The sequence below is a fragment of the Lactuca serriola genome, chromosome 1, assembly GCF_051521515.1.
Source record: "Lactuca serriola cultivar US96UC23 chromosome 1, Lser_US96UC23_V15, whole genome shotgun sequence".
In the NCBI taxonomy this organism is placed as follows: Eukaryota; Viridiplantae; Streptophyta; class Magnoliopsida; order Asterales; family Asteraceae; genus Lactuca; species Lactuca serriola.
The window spans coordinates 77,523,868-77,530,845 of NC_136408.1; positions in this window are offsets into that span (position 1 = coordinate 77,523,868).

The following is a 6,978-nucleotide window of genomic DNA, read 5'->3' on the forward strand; positions in this document are numbered from 1 at the left end:
GGCATTTGACTTGATGGGACACTCTGATATTTGAAATAAAATGTTGATGTTATTGATTTGAAAACAATTGTCATTGATATTTTACATTTTATGGGAATGTTTTGGTTAATTAAAAATGAAAAGTTTATTTGGAAATTTGGGTCGTTACAAGTTGGTATCAGAGCCTTGGTTTGAGGGATTTTGGCACACTCTCGGGTGTGTCAGGACTCAAACTAAGGAAATGGTAAAATTGTTTTCAAAAATCAAAAGTTAAAACTTATTAAATTGGAAAAATGGAGAGTGCAATGTATATGATCGGCCGAGCTTAAGTAAGTAGTTCCCCAATATGTTAGCCACGTGATACTGATATTTGGATCATGATAGCCAGATGGATTTTTCTATGTGTATGCTTTTAAAATTGTATATGGTTAGGAGCTTATAGACTTAGAATGATTGATTTGGCCTTATTTCCTATTCCTTGTTTGGTTGTAGTCCTAGGGTAGAATCTATTATTCGAAAGTCTATTTGATCCTATTATTTGTATAATTTGCATGCATAAATGCAACCTGTTATGATTGAGTTCTGGTTTGATATGGATGGAGAAAATCTTAGGATAGCCTAGGATTTGAGCTATGCGGTAGCCTGCGAGATATGTTTTGTTCATGGACGAATTAGAGTCATCAGTGTGACATCCCCAAAATCTCGGCCAGAAAAGACCGATTTCATTTATGTTTTTTAAAATAATTTCAGAGTAAATCCTTTTGATTTAAAAGTGTTGCAGAATTTGTTCCCAAAACAAAACATGATAAAATAATATTTATCGAAGCATTTCATCAAGAGATGTATTTTCATTATATAGTCAAAACTCGGGATGTGATGTTCCGATACATACCATAAAGCATAAACGATAACATTACAAGTCATTCAACAAATATATACATATACAGACTTGTAAACAAAACAACTCGATGATTCATTCATCTTACGCCCTTGCGCCACTTCCTGTAATACAAATAAAACTGAGTGGGTCAGGCTTGGGGGCCTGGTGAGCATATAGGGTTTTCAACCCACAATAAATAAATTATATTTAATTTCACCAACCAATCACTATCCCGATTACCCATTCCCGTTATCCTCACTTTACGTCCCTAAAATAACATCTATCTCAAGGGACCTAATCTAGGATTTTCATCGGGACGGACATTACTGCTAAGGGGTTTCCTCAACAATAGATATCCTAAAGGCAACCATGAGGGGGATAGAGTACACCGGTGAACACATCGTTCACAACACCTACAGGTTATGAACCTGCTAGCGTTCCACAGGACTGTCTAGAAAGAGTTCGTGGTCGTTATCCATACTCCGCTGAATAACTAGATCAACAACAACAACAACATCGAGGCCTCTCATCTGTTTATTACACACCAACTATCTACCCATGTTCTACCTAACATATTAGTAGATAAAAATATATATTTTCATACATATTTTAAAACTTGTATATCATTTTCATTCAATACATATTCCACATAACAGATGAGGCACACCCACATAACACGTATTTCATAAAAAGTAAATCAGATCTATGAGATAGAAGAGAATGAATATACATTCACACATATAACAACAAAATTATACACATAAACAACAATATACTTAATACACTCAAACCATACTTGTATTATTATCGTGTTGGTAGTGTACACTCACTTGATCAGAAGATGATCGGACAGCACTACGACTTGCAGAAGTAGTATTCCTCATCAGATCTGGAAGATCTCTACAAAAATCAAACTTCTCGCGGGCAGAGCTTCGGCTCGGGAACCGCACTTCTCGGGATCTTCGGGATCTCGGGACTTGCTTCGGGGCTCGAGAATAATACCGGGGCTTCGGGGTATTTTTGGCACGCAAATCGATGCAAAACGGGAGAGAGAAGAGAGAAAAATAGCAAAGGAGTCGGCTGCCCTCGCATCCTATTTATAGGAGGCTGGAGCCTCGGAGTACGCGGGGCGTACTGCCTCAGAATCGTCATTGCTTACGTATCCGAAGAACTCGAGTGCGAGTGTCGACATACCTCGGTGTACGCAGGGTGTAACTCGGATCAGATCGGTGACTCCTTCGGATAATCATCCGAATTAAAGATTAAATTTAAATACTAATTATTTAATAAACTTCGGAAATTCATATCTTCTTCATACGAACTCCGTTTTCGACGTTTTTTATATCCACGCGTAGGTGAGACTACGCTCTACAACTTTCGTTTAGACTTCGTCGGCTAATTTTGACTTTATTTTTATTATTTATTTTTAATAGGCCGGGATAGAAAAACTTCGTTATAAATTCAAAACTTCTTCGTTTGACGTCCGTCCTCAGCTAACTTTTCATCGCTTCGATACCAATAACGAGACCTTCGATCCTCGTTTAGATTGCTTCGGCTAAAAACCGCTCGATCTCAAATCGAGTATTTCAGGCGGCATACCGCTAAGCCGAAACTTCGATAAATCATAACTTCCTCATACGAAGTCAGATTTGGGCGTTCTATATATATTCGGAAACCTCGTTTCAACTACTACAACATTAACCAAAGATATCAAGATTATTTTACACTTTAATTTTGACGCTTATTTTTATTCTTAATTAATCAAACCACATAATTAAGCAATTAAGCACAAAACACATAATACTCAAATAATACACTTCTATTATTTCAAAACGGGTTACAAATGTTAACTTAGACTATTATATCAACATTAATGACAGGACCAGAAACACAGGCGTTACAATTCTCTCCACCTTAGAATGATTCCGTCCCCGGAATCACACATCAACAAACAACTGCGGATAGCGACCCATCATGTCACTCTCCGTCTCCCAGGTGAGATTCGGCCCATTCGTGTGTTTCCATCGGACAAGCACTAACTCGACCATATTGTGTCGCAACTTCTTAGTATTTCGGTCAACAATTGCCTCTGGTTCTTCAATCAACCTTTTGTTCTCATCAATTCTCAATTCAAAAATTGGAATTATGTCGGGAACTTCTCCCGTGAACTTCCTCAAATAACACACATGAAAAGTGTTATGAATTCCATTCAGTTCTTCTGGTAGTTCGAGCTTGTAAGCTTGGTTTTCAATCCTCTGAAGAACTTTAAACGGTCCAATAAACCTTGGACTCAACTTTCCCCTTTTACCAAATCTTATTAGTCCCTTCCACGGCGAGACTTTAAGCAAAACCGAATGTCCAACTTCGAAAGTCATCGGTCTTCGCTTTTTGTCAGCATAGCTCTTTTGACGATCCTGAGCTGCTAACATTCTTTCCCTAATTATTTTCAACTTTTCAGCAGTTTGATGAACCATCTCCGGTCCCATAAACTACTTTTCCCCAGCCTCAACCCAACAAGACGGCGTACGACACTTCTGTCCATACAAAGCTTGGTAAGGTGCCATCTTAATGCTCGAGTGAAAACTATTATTATAGGAAAATTCTACCAAAGGTAAATGTTCATCCGAATTACCTAGGAATTCCAAGGTACAAGATCTCAGCATATCTTCAAGTGTTTGTATCGTTCGTTCGCTCTGACCATCAGTCTGCGGATGGTAAGCTGTACTTAAACACAACTTGGTACCCAATTCCTCTTGTAGACTTTTCCAAAACCTCGAAGTGAAACGGCTATCACGATCCGACACAATCGTTAACGGAACACCGTGAAGCCTCACAATTTCCTTCACGTAAGAATTCGCAAGCTTTTCCATAGACCATTTCTCTTTGGCTGCTATGAAATGCGCACTCTTAGTGAATCGATCAACGACCACCCAAATCATGTCGTGACCATTCATTGTTTTGGGCAGTTTAGTGACAAAATCCATAGCAATGTCTTCCCACTTACCCATAGGCACAGGCAATGGTTCTAAACTCCCGTACGGTTTCTGATGTTGTGTCTTTACTCTCGCACAAGTCACACACTCAGCCACATACTTTGCAACATCAAACTTCATCGTCGGCCACCAGTAGTAGGGTTTTAGGTCCTTATACATTTTAGTGCTACCGGGATGAATCGAGTACATGGTTTTGTGAGCTTCTTCCATCAGAAGATCTCTTATCCCTATGGACTTAGGTACCCAAATCCGATCTTGGAACACCTTCAGTCCATGACTGTTTACACCGAACACCAACGTTTTGCCCAAACGTTCCTCCTTTTGGTCATTCTTCTCGGAAGCTTCGCTTTGAGCTTTCTTTATACTTTCCAAAACAGTCGAGACAACTTCAATTCTCAACGCTCTGGGCCTTTTCCTTTCAAGATTGACCTTCCGACTGAGAGCATCAACAACAACATTAGCTTTACCGGGGTGGTAAAGTATCTCACAATCGCAGTCTTTAAGTAATTCTAGCCAGCGTCGTTGCCTCATATTCAATTCCTTCTGATTAAAGAGATATTGGAGACTCTTATGATCAGTGAAAAGTTTGCACTTAGTGCCATAGAGGTAATGCCTCCATATCTTCAGAGCGAAAATTACCGCTGCCAACTCCAAATCATGAGTCGGGTAATTCTTTTCATGCTCTTTCAGCTGTCGAGACGCATATGCTATCACCTTTTCTCTTTGGGTCAAAACACAACCCAATCCAACCCCAGACGCATCGCTATAGACAGCGAAGTCTTCAACTCCATCGGGTAGAGAAAGTATTGGTGCCTCGCATAGCTTCTTCTTTAGCTTCTCGAATGCTTCTTTATGCTTATCACTCCAAGCATAAGTAGCTCCTTTGTGGGTCAAAGCTATTAATGGAGTAGCGATCGAAGAAAAGCCTTGGATAAACCTTCGGTAATATCCGGCTAATCCCAAAAAGCTTCGGATCTCCGTGGGACTTTTCGGTTGTTCCCATTTCATCACAGCTTCGATCTTCGCTGGATCAACCATTATCCCTTCTTGGTTGACCACGTGACCCAAGAATTGGACTTCACGAATCCAAAAATCACATTTGGAGAACTTTGCATACAGCTTCTCCTTCTTCAAGACTTCTAACACTTCTCGCAAGTGTCTGCCATGCTCCTTTTGGCTTTTCGAATAAATCAGAATGTCATCTATGAACACTATCACATATTTATCTAGGAACGGATTACAAACTCTGTTCATTAAGTCCATGAATGCTGCTGGAGCATTGGTTAGTCCAAACGACATAACCAAAAACTCGTAGTGTCCATATCGGGTTCTGAATGCAGTATTCTCGATATCTTGCTCTCTTACTTTTAGCTGATGATATCCTGACCTTAGGTCGATCTTCGAGAAATAACTCGAACCTTGCAATTGATCAAACAGGTCATCGATCCTCGGCAACGGATATCTATTCTTTATTATTGCCTTATTCAGCTCTTGGTAATCAATGCACATTCTCATACTTCCATCTTTCTTCTTCACGAATAACACCAGAGCTCCCCAGGGTGATGAACTAGGTCTAATGAAACATTTGTCCAATAACTCCTGAAGTTGCATCATCAGCTCCTTCATCTCCGTTGGTGCTAATCGATAAGGTGATTTTGTAATTGGCGTTGTTCCTGGTAACAAGTCTATTCTGAACTCCACTTGTCTATCAGGTGGTAATCCAGGAAGATCTTCGGGAAATACTTCCGGATAATCACATACGACAGGAATGCTCTGCATCGTCTTTTTCTCCTTCTTAGCATCTATCACGAATGCTAGATACGACGTACATCCTTTAGCCAAACACTTCCTGGCTTTCATCAATGAAATGATTCCAGAATTTACTCTGTGTTTATCTCCATACACCATAAACGAATCTTTCCCAGGCGGGTTCACTTTAACTATCTTCTTCTTGCATAAAATTTCGGCATCATTGGCGCTAAGCCAATCCATTCCAAGCACGATGTCGAAACCATTAAGTTCGATAGGCAATAATTCCTCGTGGAACTTATTCCCATTCAGATCAATTAAGATGTTTTTTCATACGATGGCTAACAGATACAAACTTGCCACTAGCAACTTCGACTAATAAGGCATTATCTAGTCTATCAACAGGCAAAGCTAGTTTTCTACCAAATTCATGCGATATAAAGGAGTAGTTGGCTCCAGAATCAAATAAAATTTGGGCAGGCAATTCGTTAACGAAAAAGGTACCTGAAGCGACATCAGCTTCATCTTTAGCAGCTTCCAGTGTCATCTGGAATGCTCTCGCCTTTGGCTTTGGCGGAATGTTGGGTCTAGCTGCCTCCTTCTTCTTCGGGCAGTCCCTCGACATGTGTCCCTCCTCACCACAACCATAGCAAACCTTCTTAGAGAGGGTGCATTCATTTGCATAGTGCCTTGGCTTTCCACATTTGTAGCACGTGGCCACTACCTCACATTTTCCATGATGCTTCTTCTTACATTTGTCGCACCATTTCGCTTCGCCTCCACTTCCCCTCGAACCAGACTTCGAGAACTTGTTTTTCTTATTGGACCCTGAAGTTCCATCGAACTTCCTCTTTTAACCAACATCTATCCTTTCCAGACCCTTTTCCTTCTTCTGGGCCTCCACATTCTTAGCTGCACGAACAGCCGTTTTCAGAGTAGTTGCCATCCTGACTGTCGGACCAAAGTCGGCAGGCAGTCCATTAGCAAACCTCTCAATCTTGGAGAGTTCCGTTGGCACTAGGTACGGAAATAACTTCACTTTCTCAGTGAATGCAGTAGCATAGTCATCTATGCTCATCCTCCCCTTCTTTAAGTTTTGGAACTCATTGTTCAGATCAATCAGATCTATCTCTGAACAATACTGCACCCTTAGTTGTTCCAAGAACTCCTCCCATGACATTTTCAGGGCTTCCCCTCGTGGCATAGTATCTGCCAACAACTTCCACCAACTCAAGACTCCAGTCTTCAGTTGTCTAACTGCAAAGACAGTCTTCTGTTTGTTGCTACAGTCGCAACTTTCAAACACCATCTCCATTTCGGAGATCCAATCAATTATCTCAACAGGCTTTAGGCTCCCAGAAAGACTTGGCGGTTTGG